Source organism: Elaeis guineensis, chromosome 7, assembly GCF_000442705.2.
Source record: "Elaeis guineensis isolate ETL-2024a chromosome 7, EG11, whole genome shotgun sequence".
NCBI lineage: Eukaryota > Viridiplantae > Streptophyta > Magnoliopsida > Arecales > Arecaceae > Elaeis > Elaeis guineensis.
The window spans coordinates 84,978,527-84,998,442 of record NC_025999.2 but is presented as its reverse complement, the minus strand read 5'-3'; positions in this window follow the sequence as shown (position 1 = coordinate 84,998,442).

Sequence of the window (19,916 nt, the reverse complement as noted above, 5' to 3'; positions counted from 1 at the left end):
CTGTGGTTATCATCACAGTTCTCCATGAAGGACTTGAGAGAAGCATCCTACATCCCAGAGATGAAGATCTATAGGGATAGATTTAGAAGGTTGCTTGGACTATCTCAATCCACATACATTCCATATTGAAACGGTTCAACATGAAGAATTTCAAGAAAGGCTATCTTCCAATAGGTCATGGGATTACTCTTTCTAAGAAAGATTGTCTGACAACTCCTCAGGAGAGAGAGAGTGTATGAATAAGAATATCATATACTTCGATAGTGGAATCTATCATGTACACTATGATGTATACGAGACCGGATGTGGCCTATTTACTAGGGGTAGTGAGTAGGTACCAGTCTGATCCAGATAAAAATCATTGGAAGTTGTAAAGACAACCCTTAAATATTTGAGAAATACTAAAGACCAATGGCTTATCTATAGAGATACTGACCTAAAACTTATGAGATATACTGATTTCAATTTTCAGTCAGATAATGATGACAGCAGAAGCATGTCGGACTACGTATTTATCCTAAATGAGGAGCTATTTGCTGGAAGAGTTTCAAGCAACATATTGTGGCCGATTCTGTATGTAAAGTGGAATATATTGTTGCATCCGATGTTGCAAAGGAGATGGTGTGGTTAAAAAAATTCATCATCGAGCTGAAAGTTAACCTTCTATTAATGGCCCTATCCTGCTATATTGTGACAGCTCTGGAGCTATAGCTCAGACAAAAGAACCAAAGTCACACTAGTGCACCAAGCATATTCTACACTATTACCATCTGGTATGAGAGATCGTGGATTGAGATGACGTCGAGTTTCAGAATATCGATAGAAAGAAGAACCTAGCCGACCTTTCACTAAAGCTCTCAAGATCAAAGAGTTCCATGATTTCAAACAAAAATGGGTATAAGATATAGCCTCGATTGGTTTAGTCTAAGTGGGAGTTGTTGAAAAATATATTCTAAAACTAATCGTATGACAATTGAGTTTTTTTTGTATATGAATTATTCATTGATAAATATTATTTTGATATTTTTCATCATAAAGTTATATTTTTCTTGTACAACTCTGTGTTGTGATGAAGTCCTTAGAACTATGTTGGTAATCGATAAAGAAAGATTTATCGTATAGTTCTTAAATATGTTCGCGATCAAACCATACATCATTACAGAATAATGATATTTATTGAATAGAGGTCGTTGTGTGCCATATGGATTGGTTGTTCTCTTAACTAAGGAGTATGGTGACACTGGTATGGCATACAGGTGAGATGTAGGAGTAATCATCACTGAACAAGTACTCACCTACTGAACGCTCTATTGTCAAAAGCTGATCGCATAGCATATGGACTTAAGTTCCTCATACCTGAGATCACTATAGTGATTTGCAAGCAACTCACTGTTCTTTGATGTCAGACTATCTGAATTTCTAATACAGTAATAGAAGCCTGTTGGATATTGTCAAGTACTTGTGATGTCTGTGTGTGGATTAAGATGGGATTACCTCTTCGAATTATAAGAGCTGATGTATCGCTAATATTTCAATTCAGTAAAACTTAGCTAGGGTAATATATGATATGGATTTGAAAGGTTGAAATACAATGTGGATGAAATACTCAGAGTTGATAGTTAATTCTAGATTATCTTAGAGCATTCAGGGTCAAAGAATGAATTATATAGTAACCATATACATAGGTTCTAAAATATTCTCTTACGATTATTCGATCTATTTGGACATCGAAAATCATTGCTAGATGGTATCTTTAATTAGTGCAGAAAATAGTTCCTGTGCTACCGATATAGTGTTCGAACCTATGGAGTTACGCACAAAAATCAGATGACATAAAAAAGTATTGGCTTATGTTTATATATCCAATTTAAAAATATTTGACTTGATTGAATATATAGACTAACTTGATTGAGAATTAAGTTATGGGTCAAACGGGATTGAAGAGTTAACTATATCTAGCTAGTACTGTACATGAGGTTCAAGTTCAATCTCGGAGATGAATAGTTTTTTATCTATAATCCAAAGAGCCTATAAGAAATTAGATTTAAGTACTAATTAATTTTAAATTAGATCTATTTAATTAGACTTAATTGGGTTCAAAATTTTAAGTTAGACTTGGTCCTAAATTTTAAACAGTTTAGGATTAACAACCTTTTGAAATTATTTCGAATCAGCTTTGAATTGAATGCAAATTGATCCAATATTGGATGAGATCCTTAGAGTCTATTTTTACTGAGATTCTCTCACCTCTATGGCTAACCAGTATCTGGTATGGTGCTGGTTATGGGCCATCCCATAGTGTGGCGTGGATGCATGTAAGCACCAAGTTAGGTGCCAATTCTTTCTTATGTAGGAGTCTTCTTTGATAAGTTATGGATTGATTCAAAATTTTTTAAATTAGAAATTCTAATCTTATGGGTCATGAAGAATTATCTATAAATAGGAGGTTCTCTACTTATGAAGGAGAGAAATCAGATTGTGAGAAAGAGAAAAAGAGAGAGAGAGGCGTGAGAGAGCTTGTGGGCATCACCCTTGGCGTCCTCCTTCTTGCCGCCCCTCCTCCTTACCATGGGGTCCATTATGGGCATCCCCTTGCTGGTGTGAGGTATTATACCAGTGCCTCTCTTCTCTCCCTTGGTGGCTTGCAAAGGTACTTCAATCCGAGGCTTCATTCTATTTTTCTACGGAGCTTGGCATGCACACAAGTAGAAGGCCTGCAGATCCAGACCTACACGAAGATTTGGATCCAGATTCTAGAGATTTGATTCCTATTCTGTTACAATTTAGGCAAAGATTTGATTTTATTTAGTTCAACATATAAAAAATTTTAGATGCAACTCTGGTTATCCGCTAGAAATAGACTTTCTTTTCCTTCACTTGACAGTCGAAAGCTCGAAAAATCCACAAACAGATTGCCCGCTATGTGCTTCATGATGACAAATTGTATAAGCGATCTTTCTCTTTCCTACTTCTGAGATATTGCGACCGTCCGAAGTAGACTATGCACTAAGAGAGGTCTATGAATGGATTTGTAGAAGTCATTTAGGTGCAAAGACTCTTTCTTAAAAATCCTCCGATAAGGCTATTATTGGCCTTCGATGAAAAAGGATGCCTTCAATTTTGTCAGAAGGTGCGATCATTATTAGAAGATTTTTAATGTTCAGCATCAACCAGCGGTGCCCTTTGCTTCTATTGCCGCTCCATAGCCTTTCGCTCAGTGAAAAATAGACATTTTGGATCCCTTTTCTCAGCCTCAGTCAGCGCAAATTTCTCTTGGGGCCATTAATTACTTCACAAAGTGGGTGGAGACTAAGCTCTTAGCCCGTATAACAGAGGCTAAGGTTAAAGACTTCATCTAAAAATCTATTATTTACTGCTATGATCTCCCGAGGGTGCTAGTAACTGACAATAGCAGGCAGTTCAGCGGCTTTTAGCTCTAAAAATTCTATGAAGACCTTGGAATTGAATAATGCTTCATTTCAGTCGGACACCCACAAGCAAATGGAAGGCCGAAGTAAGAATAGGACTCTCTTGCAAGGCTTGAAGGCTAGACTTGATTGGACTGGGGGGTTCTGGGTGGACGAGCTATATCATGTATTGTGCGCATTCCGAACAACTCAGAGGATTCCAACTAGAGAAACTCCATTCAACCTTGCATTCGAATCAAAGCAGTTATACTGATTGAGATTGAGCTTCTTTCCTTCAGAGTCATGAGTATAATAAGGACACCAACTCTGAATGGTTGCGAACCAATCTTGATCTGATTGAGGAGGGTAGGGAACGAGCTGCCGTGCGAATGCATCCTACTGACAAAGGGTGCCAAACACTACAATTCTCAAGTCAAGTCTAAGAAATTTCGAGTTGGTGATGTGGTACTACGATGCATTGAAGTCTCACGGCCTATAGAGTGGAGAAAGCTATCAGGTCCATATCAGGTGGATGAGATGGTACGCCACGGAACTTATAAACTCAGACAGCTTGATGAACTCCACTCCCGTAGAACTCAGCTAACCTCCCATGTATTACCAGTGATATTGTAATTTTGCTGAAGTATATGCATGAATGAAGTTTCAATTTGTCAATGTCAGTACTTTCACATATAAGTGAGAGTAAAGTCTTTGATCGGCTTATATTGGAACTCGATTTTGATCGATCTCGAGATGTTAAAAGTCTTTGATCAGCTTATATTTGAACTTGACTTTGATCGGCCTTGAGATGTTAAAAATCTTTGATCGGCTTATATTTTAACTCGATCTTTAATCGGTCTCAAATATTCAAAGCCTTTGATCGGTTTATATTTGAACTTGACCTTTGATCGGTCTCAAGATGTTAAAATCTTTGATCGATTTATATTTGAACTCGATCTGTGATCAGCTTCGAGATGTTATAAGTCTTTGATCAGCTTATATTTGAACTCGATTTTGATTGACCTCAAGATGTTAAAAATTTTTGATTGGCTTATATTTGAACTCGACCTCTGATCGACCTCAAGATGTTAAAAGCCTTCGATCGGCTTATATTTAAACCCGATCTTTGGTCGGCTTAGAAATTCTAAAAGTCTGAGATCAGCTATAGCTATCCCAATTCCAGTGTTGAAAGCCAAAGGAATGTATCAGTGCATAACTTGAGAACTTGCATCATATAGCTACTCCCATAGCCGATTCTTGAACTCGGGAGTAGGCAGTAGTATTACAAAAATTGAAATTTTATTAAGATAAAGCTTTTATGTTTTGCGACGACCATGCGGAGTCAGTATGATTCAAAAAATGATAATATAATAAATATATAATATATATATATATATGAATGCATGGTTGGAAAAATGATAACTTTATTCCAACAAGAAGCATTTATAAGAGTCTGGTTAGCTCTTTGTCTGACATTACAAAATGAAAAAAAGTCAAAACAAAGAAAAGAAAAAAGTTGGCTATTCAGCTGGTGGCGCATCGTCAGCTGGTTGCACCTCATCGATCTAAAAAATTCTCCCGCATCAAGATCTTCGACGCACCGCGCTCTATAGGAATTATGAATTCGAAAAATATGTAAGTATTGCTTTGCTTTTTGTGTAGCTGCATCAAAGCATGTTCCATGTCCATTTCAAGATCGAACAGCTCGAATAGATCAAGTTGTGGTACAGAATTTGAATTGCATTCCAACAAAAGCTATAGCGGAATGACGTTCGACAGTAAAGGTCGTGTGGATCGTTGATTGAGAACTGTCCATTAGCTGCACATGAGATCGGGAAGAAGAAGCTCTTTCTCCTCCCGTCGGAGATCGGCCTTCTGGTTTTCGCTCTCTCAATCGAGATCTTTCATCATGGGAGACTGAAAGAAGCTCTTTTTAGCCAACATTGGCGAAGGGAGCTGTCACCTGGATACCTCGCTGTTATACGTCCTTGGGAGCGACAGCGATCTTTTGCTATTCAACGCCTTTTGCAACTTTAAAATTTTCACTCTAGCATCGTGGATTTCATCTTGAAGTTGCAATGTCTACTTGGACCTCGCCATCCAAATTTTCTATACTTGATCAGGGACTCCAAGGTATGGATTTCTTCATAGGAAAAGTCAAGCTGATGATGAATATGGTCAATTTTGTTGCCACACCCCAAGACTTCTTTTCTGCTGTATCGGGTATCCTTTGTATCTTTTTGACCAATTGTGCCTTCTCGACATTGTGTGCTATAACTCCTCATTGAACCTCCTGTTGAAGTCTACCGACTTTTTTTTTGACCTCATCAAGTTTCTTTTGAGCCTTTTGAAGTCTCTTTCTCTGATCAGCGATCTTTTCTTCGAAGAATTTAATTTCTTCTCCAGACTCTTAATATGAGCTTTAATATTAATTGCCATCATCGGAGAAGAGAAGTGGTCAGTAAAGGAGCAGCAGCTATCGGATTGACGTTGCAAGCATCGTTGACCAACTATGCAAACAATTGAAAGTGGTAAATTCAAAAAATTGTAATTTTATTTTAGTAAATGAAATTTCTTACAGAGATAAAAAAAGAGGAGGCAAAAAGTACAAGCATTCAATCTCTGACCTTCTCTTGGAGAGTTATATCCGAAGGAGGCTCGGAGGGACCTTCCTTAGCAGTTGAAGAGGAGGGCAGCTCAGAACATTCTCCTTCTCGAAAATGAAAAGTTCAGAGATAGTGTGAACTTCTTGTCATCTTCATCTTATCCTTATAGCCAAGAAGTGAGATCAAGCTCCGGATGCTCCTTCTTTATTGACTTTCGATAGTCAATTCAGTCTTCTTTATGAGCCTGATGAAAAATCTTCTCGTTGAAGACCACATGACTGTCATGGTATTCTTTAGATGCCTTGAATATCTCAACACTTGAGCCATCTCCTTAGTGGAAGGCAGGTGATGCCTTGAATTCCTCGATGGAAGAGTGCTTGGCATCTTGAATGCACTCCTCAGTCCTTCTCTTCGCTTCTTCCTTTTCAAGACAGGGTGAGATCGGACTCCACCTACCCAAGGGGCTCCTGGAGATTCTTAGCCTCAGCCCCTAGTTCTTTAATATTCGTCCGAGCTATTTGGGCATCCATCTCGACTTTCTTCTCAGCCTCTTGCGCCTGAGCTTTCCTAACCGAGTGATCGATAAGTTGACAAGAATATGGAGCAGCTGCATTTCAAATCGATTAAGTCAGAGGAAGTATGATGATTAAAAAAAAAAGATAATAGGATAAATGCTATACTGTGACCCATGGTCAAACACAGTTATCTCAGACTGAAAACACTCATCCTATCCATTTGCTCCAACTCTGCTGGAATTATGGAGTTCTCGATAGTTTTTCGAACTGCCTTCCAGTCTTAAAAAAATCGACCCTCCAGAATTCATCGAGAAGAGTCTCATCATCGTTAGCCTCCTTAGAAGACTCGACCCAAGCAAGATCTTAGAAGGCTGAGATTGCTCGATGATCTCTTCTCAAAAATCGACAGTCAAGAGTCAGAGTAGGTGCAGGTGTCGCTAAAACTACTTCGATCTCGAAAGAGACTGCTTGGTCGACAGCAGCAGATTTTTGGCTGAGTTCAGCAGATTTTGGCTTTTTCTTCCTCTCGATCCCGACGGCTTGAACCTTCCTCTTCTGTGGAAAAGAGACTTTCAATTTCACAATATCTTTTGCCAGGGTTCCATTTCTACAATTGCTTAACAAACGTCAGGTTGAAGAGCTATATATATATATACATATACATACATACATACATATATATATATATATATATATATATATATATATATATATATATACACACACACATATATATATATATACATACATATACATACATATATATATATATACATACATATATATATATATATATATATATATATATATATATATGAGAAAGCATAAACGATCCCACTCACTTCTAGGGTTATAGAGGAAAGTCCTATCGAAAAAAGAGATTCATCGAATAAAAGCTCATCCAATGAGGAATGTTGCGATCCAGGAGATTCTTAAGCCTTTCTTTTTCTCGACACTCAACTCTACGGACTTCAAAGATGAAGCTTCGATCCGACCCCAATCCAGAAGCCCCCAATCGTTTATCAAAGCACAAAAAATAAAAAAAAATGGCTCTTCCATCCATGAATGGACGAAGGAGCGCCAGAGATCAGGGAAGAGACATCCCTTTGGGAGGAAACATACAGCCAGTCGGTGTATGGATGTTTCTTCAATGTGAAGAGAGCTCAAAAAGAGGAATTGAAAGTCAGACTCCTGTCTAGAGTAAAGTATAAAAAATCCTATGATATATCTAAAGGAGTTTGGGAATACAGCACAGAAATCAATCCCATAGAACTAAAAAGCTCAAAGATGAAGAAAAAAATAAGAAATCTAAAATCTGCCTGAAGATTTTCTCGTACACCACTAACCAGCTTGAGGTGGATTGTGAACTCGAGCAATGGAATCAGAAGTTCAAGATGAAATTCATCTGAATAGTGTATTGGGTTTGGAGCAACCCCAGGTCACCCAAGGTTAATTCAATTTGGATCTCTTCAGGTCTGACCAAAGGATTGGTTTTAGACCTAGGATTTTTTGGATCCTTCACTTTCTCTCATATGGGACTCTCACTTATAGAGTTTTCAAAATCCATCATGGAAATAGAAATCTAAGGAGAAACGAAAGGAAGAAAAAATCAAGAAAAAGTAAGAGGGACTCACCTTTGAGTAAGAAATCAAAAGGAAGCAACTATCTTCCGAGAGCTCTTCACATGGTGGAGGAAGAAGAAAATCTGTATGTGGGAGCTTTGGGGTAAGAAAAATGATAAAGAAAAAAAAATTTCACCAGAATCAGCAAAGAAGAAATAAAATAAAGGAAGCCACCCCTTTAAATAGAAGGATGCACATCTCTTGGAGGACGTCAAGTTGGTACGTATTCCTAAAACAGACTACGCATCAAGCCTTCATTAGACAAAGCTGGCCGATGGTCTCCACATTTAATATGTCTTAGCAGAGAATAGTGGCATCTACGTAGATTTCAAAAATTTCATCATTAGTTCGATAACTTTTTCGTCTAAAAAACTGCACGCAAACATTTGATTTAAAAAGAGCCCTTCACATCTCCAGCCATTCAGAATGCCAAGATAAGTACTCCTATAGCCGATCAAAGCTCAGATAGGGAGTAGGAGGATATCTGTTAGGAGTAATTTAGACTGGATCGATGATGTATGAAAATTCAAGCCCATTATGACCCATCAGGTCCATATTAATACCTCTCAAGTGGCTAATTGTTGTGGTTTGTCCGACCTCTAGTTGGTAGATGTTTTCTCGATCTCTGATCGATCTATTCTGTCCGACCTCTCATCAGCATGTTATGGATCTGAATCCTAGACGAAAAAGGTTTGATTCGATTTTGATCGAAAAACTATCAGTCCTAACTCCTAGTCGCACGCTGTGCTTTCTGATCTCTCCTCAAAAGCAGATTAATCGGGCTTAAATTCAAACGACAGATGCCAACTAGCCATAACTGTCAATACTATCTAGCCATAGCTTCAATACTATCTGGGTGTAATCGTCTGATCCTGAGAATCTTTCAGATGTAACCATCTGATCTTGAGAATCACAACCAAATAACCGCACCAGATTCGGCCAGTCTGTCTATCAAAAATAGTTGCACAGCCGTCTTCTCTATAAATACTCAAATTCTGAGATCCAAATAAGTAATCCATCTCAGAGAACTAAAATTTTACTTCTCTATTTGTGCATTCTGACTTGAGCATCAGATGGTACTCATCGGAGCACAAGCCTCTGACTCGGACTTTTTTGCAAGTTGCTCCAGTGCTGTGCCTCATTGTATTCTGGCGTCAATCAGAAACAAGCCGTAATATTTCTAAATCACTATCTTTACGAATAGTGTGGTAAATGTATTATTTACAAAAGTATCCTTAAAAATATTTTTGATTTATATTCATGCTTCTTAAAACAATTTTTTTGGAGAATAACATCCAAACCAAGTGAACAAATAACATAGAGAAATACAACATACCTATTTTTTGACTAGTTGCACACTCTGATATATGAATCTTGTCAATTATTGGTCCCTAAATTGATTGAAAAGATTTATGTTAGAAATATTATATGGTATGGGTAAATTATATATATCCAAGAAAAAAAAAAAAAATAGCATTGTTCAAAACTAGTATTTTGTCCATCGGAAAGTTGCCACTCCACATCTTTTTTCATCAACCTTTCTATTCTCTCTCTCATGCCTTATTTGGAACTTGAGATTTGAAGAGAAGAAGAGAGGAGATTGAAGAGAAATTAAGAATTCCTCATTTAGTTAAGAGAGAAGGTTAGAGTCTCCAAGTTGGATGGTTAAATATAGAGAAAATAGAAGAGAAGCAAAGGGAGGAAAAATCTCATGACCTATCTTTTAATTTACTATAAAAACATATATATTTAGAGAGCAGGAAAACTCCCTTTCATTTCTCTTTTCCTTTTCTCTCATATCCAACTCTTTTTTTTTTTTTCCTAAAAAAGTGCCCTTTTGTCACTTAATGTAGATAAAAACCATGCCCAAAATTCTATTTCCTTCTAATTAACCTCTTCTTTAAACTCTCCTTATTTTTTTTGCAAGCACTACTTTCTCCATATTGTTCTTATAATGGCAAGAGCAAAGTGAGCTTAGATCGTGAAAATCTTGAATGGAGGTCATCGTCAAACCATGTAATGGCAAGATTTATGACCTAATGAGAACAACAAAAAAATTGTAGCCAGGGTATGGTAGTGTTATTGTTAATCTTTCTTTGACTTTAGCAATCTTGAAAAATGCGGATGGTAAGGGGTCATTCGCTAGATATGCTATCAATTGAAATTTAAACTAGTGCATTGACTACTTATTGTTAAACATTCATTAGATATGTTAGTATTAATCATTCGTTATTTGACTGGATGAATCAATATGGGTTCTAGTAATTTGACTATTATATTGGAAACAAGAGTTCGACCACACCCATTACTTTAAATACAAAATAAGAGTCCATATATTTCTAAATTTTTGCAGCTTTAAATTTCATTTCTACTCCTCACCAGTCACCGGTTCCTGTATTTTTTTTATATGTAACATCACACACATTATGCATACATACAAAGTTATAGTCTGATTTATACTTAACCCATATATAAAGCTCATGTTGATCATGCTTAGGTCCCTATTTGTGCACTGTGCCATAATTAAGGAATAACATGAACGTTGTGAAAGTTACACTTGCTAGTTGTTCCTTTGCCTTAAAGTACCTAAGAGAGAAGATGTTAAATCATGAGTCAAATAGAGTGGTTATCACTTGTTATATCATCTACTATATTTGGCTATCTAGAAACGCCTGCATATTTAAGAATGCAGATTAGAGTCCTCTCATGATACTTTTGAAAGAACAAGCCCCAGCAGTCAAACACGTCCAAATCAAGACCATTCACCTAGTCGAAACAATCGAAGAAAATTGGGGCTCTTGCATTGCATCCTCCATGTCTTTTAGGGTAATGTATTTCACCCGGAAGCTCCTACCCTGTGATTTTCTCAAAATCAACTTCAACAACAATGTTTTGGATGTTGGTGCGGAGGGAGAAACGAGATTCATTATCCACAATCAAAAATTATATCTGTTGGCCGGCAAAGGGTCCTATATCAATGACATTATAGTCTCTAGAGCCGGGAGGAGGCCGAAAGGGTTTGTTTATGTAGTCACTATATTTAGAGCCTCTGCTGTAGTGCTGGAAGGAGGCTCCAAGATTGTGCTCGGTTGAGTATTGAAGACTATTACCATCTATTGGGGCGATTCAGCTGACCTTCCGATTCCGACTTACTATCGGCCTCATAAGTACAAAATACCGACTAACAATCAGTTAGCTGATCTACAGTCGGCTATCCTCAGCCATCGACAGACTTAGCCACGATAACTCGACTAATTTTAGACCGATGACCATCGACATATCAGAGTTATCGATCGATGCTCATTCAGATCTCCACAACTACTACCGACACACGATCGACATATTATTATTACCGATATATAGTCGGCTTACCTGAAACTACCAGCGTAGGAAGCGCGTAATAGTCAGAATATGATCAGTGGCGGTATAACCACCCACCCCACGATCACATGATGCCAGAACGTGCGGACCTATATGTCTAATCGTTACAGACGGTTACCAACTACTCGTTTATAAAAAGAGATAAATGAATAGCGTTTGGTAAGACACTTTAGGCTGAGACTCTGCTACTTTCAAAATTTAATCTACTGTTCACCACTCTCCACTGACTTAAATATTAGAGGGTCCTCGTCGGACACAATTCTGGTCAGTATGTGGACTTTTTTGCAGGTGCTCTTCTCCGGTGACGGACGCAATAGGAGATTGGCCGCAACAGATTCGTGCACCAGATAGGAAAAGAATATGAGCAACTATGGCTAAGACCAAAACTCAGCATTCAACAGATCTGCAAGGCAATCTTTCCGTCGGAAAGATATTCCTCTTCCTCTTCCATTGGCAGAGCCCAGCTCTTCGCATCCTGTAGTTATTATGGACGCACAAATTGCTGTCTTGATGCAGCAAATGAAGGTGTTAACGGAGGCAGTTCACAGCCTCCAACAGCAACAAACACAACAGCAGCAGTGATCATCAGTGGAGGAGCCGGTAGCTCATTCAGTGCATCTAGGCACAGCCACCATCCTCTGCGGTGCTCACCTTCTTCATCTCCAAAACGACGGTCGTCTCAGTACTCTCACTGAGTTGAACAACCGTATTCTCGACATTCTCGCCACACCACTCATCCGCGATCTCCTTCTCCTTCCCATGTATATAGTATCAAGAAGGAGAAAAGGCCGCGTACATATTCTCCTTCTCCATCCTCAAATTCTTCAGTGGACTCTACCTTCGAATTATCTCAGTAATAGCGGCTTGATGACTACGAGTACAAATTCAAAGAGATTGACCACTAACTCGTCCGACTTCAAGTGGAAGGTCGAAAGGCATCCAACGACTATGACTTCCACACTGCCCAACCTCTCTCTCAATGCATCCTGGATGAGCCGATTCTGTCTTGATTCAAGATACCGCAGATGAAGCCATATGACGGCTCCACTGATCCAATTAATCTCTGGAGAGCTACAAGGCTCTCATGATAATCCAGGGGCAACTGACGTCCTCCTATGCATTGACTTCCCGACGACTATTCGGAAGACTGCTCGAGCCTGGTATTCTAGGCTACAGTCGGAAAGCATAAACTCCTTTAAGCAGCTCAATATTCTTTCATGGCCCATTTCAACATTAGCCGAAAGGTGGCATGGACGTCAGACAGTCTCTTCCCCATCAAGCAAGGCGAGACAGAGACGTTGAGAGATTTTATGGCTCGCTTCAATGCGGCCACACTTGAGATCAGGGACCTCAATGAAGATATGGCCATATTAACAATGAAGAGGGCTCTAAGGGGATCCGAATTTATTTATTCTTTGAATAAGACTCTCCTACGGACCTATGCTGAACTCTTGAAGCATGCATACAAGTATATCCACATGAATGAGAGCGCTTTTGACCAGCGCCGATAGAAGAAAAAGGTCAGAAAAAGAAGCAGAAGAAAAATGAAGCCCCGACCGAACCAAATCAATCAACTACCAATAAGCGAGCTTCACCTCGACGATGGAATCTAAGGCCAAACAATTATGGCAGGTATAACTTGTATACTGCTCTTTCTACTCTCCGTGCATAGATCTTGATGGAGATCGAAGGAGAGAGTACCTACGAATCCCCCATCGATGAAAGCGCCATCGAAGAGCCATGACAGAAAGAAGTATTGTCGGTTTCATTATGATCACGATCATGATACCGAATAGTGCATTCAACTCAGGAATGAAATAAAGATCCTGATTCGATGTGGCTACCTCGAAAAATTTCGATGAGATCGTCTGACTTAACCTCCCACCGACCAACAGCCTCAGCCACAAGCTGAGGAGACGATCAATAATCGACCAACAGTGGGAGTAATCAATATGATTTCTGAGCCATCGAAAGATCAGAGGGCAACTTCCGAAGAAGAGTCGATGAAGAAACAATGACTAGACAATGTAATCTCTTTTTTGAAAGATGATGTTAGGAGAATACAAACTCTCCATGATGATACTATCGTCGTTTCGACGATGATAGCAAACTATGATATAAAAAAAATTTTAGTTGATAATGGAAGCTCCACTGATATTTTTTTTACTCGACTTTCTTTCGAATACGACTACCGACTGACCAACTCAGAAGAGTCTCGACTCATTATTTGGTTGTACTGGAGATGCAGTTATCGTAGAAGGAGAAATTATTCTTTCTTTAATCATGAAAATAGATCCACAAAAAATACTGTTCTCCTGACATTCACAGTTGTCCGAGTTCCATCGGATTACAACGTTATATTTGGACAATCTGGACTTAATACTCTGAGAGCAGTAGTTTCAATATATCATTTACTGATCTGATTTTCAATAAGAAATAAAGTCAGAAAAATACGTGGAGATCAACAACTTGCTCGATGTTGCTTCCTGATCTCTACAAAGAATAATCAATCTGAAGGCTCTTTGTCCATTGATAAATTAGATCAAAGAAAAAATGAAGAAAGGGATGAACCAACCAAGCAACTAATTTCTATCCCGTTAAAAAAAAAAGATCCTGAGAAGACAGTCCAAATTGGATTGCAGTTGTCTGATCCAGAACGACAACAACTGATGAATCTATTAAGAGCAAATATCGATATTTTTGCTTGGTTGGCAACGAATATATCAAAAATTTCTCCAAAAATAATAATCCACCAGCTCAACATTGATCCTAAAATTAGACCGATGAGACAAAAGAAAAGACTTTTGTTATGAAAGGTAGAAGGTCATTGACGAAAAGGTCGACAAGCTTCTCGCAGCTGGCTTCATCAAAGAAGCTAATTATCCTGATTGGCTCGCCAATATAGTGATGGTGAGAAAAGTCAATGAAAAATGAAGAATCTGCATTGACTATACAAATCTAAATGAAGCTCGTCCGAAGGATAGTTTTTCTTTATCAAAAATCGATCAATTAGTTGATACGACTTTAGGACACCGACTTTTGAACTTCATGGATGCCTTTGCAGGCTATAATTAGATTTGGATGGTACCCGAAAATGAGGAGCACACAGCCTTCATAATCGACAAAGGTATCTACTGTTATAAAGTAATACCATTCGATTTAAAAAATATCAGAGCTACTTATCAATGACTAGTCAACAAAATATTCAAAGCATAAATTGAATGAAATATAGAAGTCTACGTTGATGATATGCTGATAAAAAATTTTCAAACTTCTGATCATGTTCAAGATTTGGAAGTAGCCTTCAGCATACTTCGATAACATCAGATGAAATTAAATCTAACTAAGTGTACATTTAGAGTAATTTTTAAAAAATTTCTTAGATTTTTATGTTACAATGAGGAATTGAAGTCAATTCTGAAAAATAAAGACTATCATCAATATGAAGCACTCAAACTTCACGAAAGAGATACAACAACTTAATGAAGGATTGCCGCACTCAGCCGATTCATCTCAAGGTCGGTAAAAAAATGCTTGTCCTTTTTCAAGACCTTGAGATCAGCAAAAGACTTCACATGATCAGATGAGTACCGACAATCTTTCAAAGATTTAAAAAGATATCTGACATCTCCACCATTGCTTACAAAATCAAAGGTCAGAGAAACTTTGTATCTCTATTTGATGACTTTGACAGAAGCAATTAGTTTGATACTCATCTAGAAGGATGAAAATTGAATTCAATGATCAATTTACTACACTAGCAAGGTACTTCATAATGTCGAAATAAGATATTCAAGAACGAAGAAGATCTATATTCTAATCATATCATCATAGTGACTTCGTCCGTACTTTCAAGCACATCCTATTATTGTCTTGACAGATCAGCCGTTGAAGGTAATTTTATAATGACCTGATACTTTAGGTTGAATGATGAAGTGGGCAATAAAACTCAATGAATTTGATATTCAATATCGTCCATGACCGTCGATGAAGGATCAAGTTTTGGCTGATTTCATCGTCGAGTATACTATATCTGACAATAACTCTAAGGATGAACCAACGATAAATTAAAGCAAGTTGAAATTCTTGAGCCTGACTTAACATCGATGTGGGTGCTACATATTGATGGAGCATCCAATGCGCAAGACAGTGGAGCCAGTCTCATCCTCATCAATTCTAAAGAGATTGTAACCAAATATGCCCTTCAATTTAACTTCAAAGCTTCTAATAACCAAGCCGAGTATAAAGCTCTCCTAGCCGGCTTGAAAATTGTCAAAGAACTTGACATAGACAACTTGAAGGTCTTCACCACTCACAGTTGATTACCGGACAAGGCAAGAGTGAGTTTGAAGCTCGAGACCCCTTATGATGAAGTACTTTCAGAAGGTGAAAGATCTTACATCAACTTTAAAATATTTTGAGAGCTCTCATATTTCAAGAACAAAGAATGCTTGAGCCAATGCACTTTTCGATTTGCAACCACTTCATTCAACTCGCTAAGTCGGACGTTTATCTAATATCTCGAACAGTCGAGCATTGACAAAGTCAAAGAAGAGCTACAAATTAATGACGAGCCAAGCTGGATGGATCGATCATCCAGTACCTGACTGATGGAATGTTTTTTGCTCCTGATCTGGGACTCGAGAGATGTGATGTTTTAATGAGCCGACTCAAGCTCGGCTCTGGAGGACTATAGGTCGGCCGTCATATGGGAGATTCTTGCTGAAGCTTTTTCTCCCGTTCAATTGCCGTCTGAAGTTGTTCGACAGCAGCAGTCTTTTTAATGTTGGCGGCTGCCACCTTATCCATCCACGCTCAGTGAAGGTTGATGATTTTTTGATATCCGCTCTCTAAAGCATGCATATCGTGCGCCTGCTGAAAAGAAAAGACAAGTCAGAAAAAAAAAGAGGAGGAATGTGGAATGTCGGAAAATTACTCCAAGCATCATCGGGTAAAAGGAAGAAAATATTTCGGATACTGTTCAATTTCTTCTGTTCTCCCTATCTGTCGAGAGAAGCACAGCCTCGATGAGTCATCTGACCAATGATGGATTGGCCAGGGCTGACTCACCAATAGAAATTCTGATGTCGAAGAAGGTGGAGAGGCCCGCAGACGACCCATCGTCGGTAGAAGTAGCCGGTGCATTTCCTCGATCTTCAGTCGGCAGTCGCATGCTTGAGACCGCCATGAAGTCAGTGCTTGACTGCGCCCGAGACGCTCTGTTGGAAGAACAGCTGGTGCAATAGCAGATTGTTCGGATTCGACCGCGACTTCTGATTCGGCCCGAACCCCCACTAATGGAGCCACTGATGGTTCTGCCACATCTTCTTCATCTTTCGCTGCCCTGACTCCAGCAAACGGCACTTCAGTTGGAGAAAGCGTTGTTGGAGCCAACAATGCTAGGACCGGCTCGAGGGTTGTCTTTGACGGAACGTCGGATTCCCTTATCGGTACCGACGAAAAATCAATCCGACTTTTTCTCGATGGTCGGAAGGATCCAACATCGATCGCTACCCTCTTCTTGATAGCATGTGAGTAGATGTCAGTAGTCGAAACTCGTGCCCTTGTCCACATAGTTGCAATCAAAAGATAAAGATCAATACAAAATTCAGAAACAAACAAAAGAAAAAGTGAAGTGACAGACTATGTTATACCTAAAGAAGTTATCAAACCAAGTCCGGCACCATAGAGAGCCTATTGGGTCATCAGCTCTCGCTGTAGTGGAACTTTCATATCTTTTAGTCAGAAAAAATCTTTTCGATCAACAGTATCTACTCGACTATTCTCATTGGGGCCGGTTCTCGGATCGCCCCAGCATGAAGGAAAACCCCAAGGAGATGAAAAAGAAGTAAAGAAAAATTAGTTCTTCCATCCATTAATAGACGATGGAAGATCGAAAATGAAAGAAAAGCCCTTCCTCGGATTAAAAAATCACCAACCTTTGACCTTGGGGTGAGGACAGAGAACAAAGAAAGTTCAAAATAGAGAAGGACGAGGATCAGTCGGAATAAGATGACATAATAAAGCAAAACTAATAATCAGCTGAATAGAGTTCGAAGCCAGCTGAGTAAGACAAAGACCATAATAATCAAGAAGATTTTGAACAAACTCCGGAATCGAAAATCGAAAACCAGTCTGAAGATCCTCGACATAAAATACAACCTGATCCGGAGGAGGAGAGTTCATCTGACCGTCTAGACTAAGAGTGAAAAGCAATATTGCTCTAGGATACGGTACTGTTTTCGGAGCCGTTCAACATTGGCCCAGATAAGAAAGAGACTTCCATCTCCGAACTCGAAGAAGAATCATCGACCGGATTCTCCGACCGACTATCCTGAGAAGATGAAGCTTTCTTACTTCTACTTACCATTGAAAATAAGAACAAAAAAGAAAAAAAAAATCCTAAGAGAAGGGAATGGGAACTTGACCTAGAGCTATAGATTTCACAAGGAACAAAAAAACTTGGGAAGCTCCTAACACTGGGGTAGAACCTTCTGTTGCAAAGGAGAATGACGAATGCAAAAGTAAAAAATTCAAATGAAAGCGAATATATATATATAGGATCCCTTAACGGTCCGGATGAAGTCACTCAAATCAAGATCTTCTCAGATGTCGACACATGGCTACATCAAGACTGACCATTAATCGGACAATTCGATGCATCTGCTCTCAGATCATACCACCTCACAATTATCTGCGTGAACAACACAGACCCAATGACATCCAAACACGTAGCCAAAATCTACTAGTCAAAATTAAATCATCGGGATTCTCCGGACGCTGAATTATCTTTCCGAAACAACATCTCAATGATGATCTCATAGTCATCGAAACAACAAAATAGCTGGAGACCTTTGTATTTCAAAAAATCATTAATGACTGCAGCCGAATCGGAGCTCGAGACAATACATAACAAACTTCCTTCATCCAACGTGACAGACCACGTAACAACACGCATGTTGGACTACTTTGAACTTGAGAGTGGGGGACAACTGTTGGGGCGATTCAGCCGACCCCTCTGATTCCGACTTACTATTGGCCTCATAAGCACAAAATACCGACTAACAATCGGTTGGGCAACCTACAGTCGGCTATCCTCAACCATGATAACTTGGCTAATCTTAGACCGATGACCATCGGTATATCAGAATTATCGATCGATACTCATTCGGATCTCCACGACTACTACCAACACACGATCGACGTATTATTATCACCGACATACAGTCGGCTTATCTGAAACTCCAACGCAGGAAGCGCGTAATGGCCAGAATATGATCAATGACAGGTATAATCATCCACCCTACGATCACATGATGTCAGAACGTATGGGACCTACGTGTCTATCCGTTAGAGATGGTTACCAACTACTCATCTATAAAAGGAGATAAATGAACAGTGTTTGGTAAGATACTTTGGGCTGAGACTTTGCCACTTTCAAAATTTAATCTACTGTTCACCGCTCCCCACTGACTTAAGCATCGAAAGGTCTCCGTCAGAAACAATTTCGATTAGTGTGTGGATTTCTTTTGCAGGTGCTCTTTCCTGATGATGGGTGCAACAGGAAATTGACCACAACACCATCCATTATGCAGATTTTAAAAGATTGATTTCTACATTATAGTTATTTTAGGGCATTTTATGCAGAGAGCTTAATAATGCTGTTGATTGAATTGCAGCCAATCACATAGGATCAATACTTCGGGATTTTACCACGTTGTCTCCGGCATACAGAACTCACTAGCTTAAAACCCCATATGATGCATGGGATTTCAAAGTCAACTTCTTTTCATTGACCGAAGTTAACACTTCATCAATTGAATCAATCGCATATATTATCAAACATTGCAACAATATAAACCTTCCTTAATGAATAACATTTGCATTATAATAATATAAATCTCAACTCGATCAATCATATATATTATCAAATATTTACACCACAATATGAACCGCAAGTTTGAAATTAGTACAGTATTATTATCAAATTTCAATTAAAATTTTAATAAATAATTTATAAATATATTCAATCAAAATTCTCAATAAATAAATTTAAATGCACTGCCACCATCTCTTCTGCCCCACTTCATGATAAAGCAAAAGCAGGAAAACAACAAAAAAAAAAGTAAGAAAAAATAATAGAGAAGGAAGGAGGAGAAAGAGAGAATACACAACAAAAAACTCTTCATCCCATGTACCCAAATTTCTCTTAATAAGATTTGTGTTTTGTGAACATGAACGATCTCAATTTTCTGAAACCACTTCATAAATTTATTATTTTTTATTATTTTTAATTTTTTTATCTTTCCTTCTTTTTCAATCCTCTTCTCGCATACCCTCTTATTTAGTTAAAAAAAATAAAAAAAAATCTACTCATAGATGGAG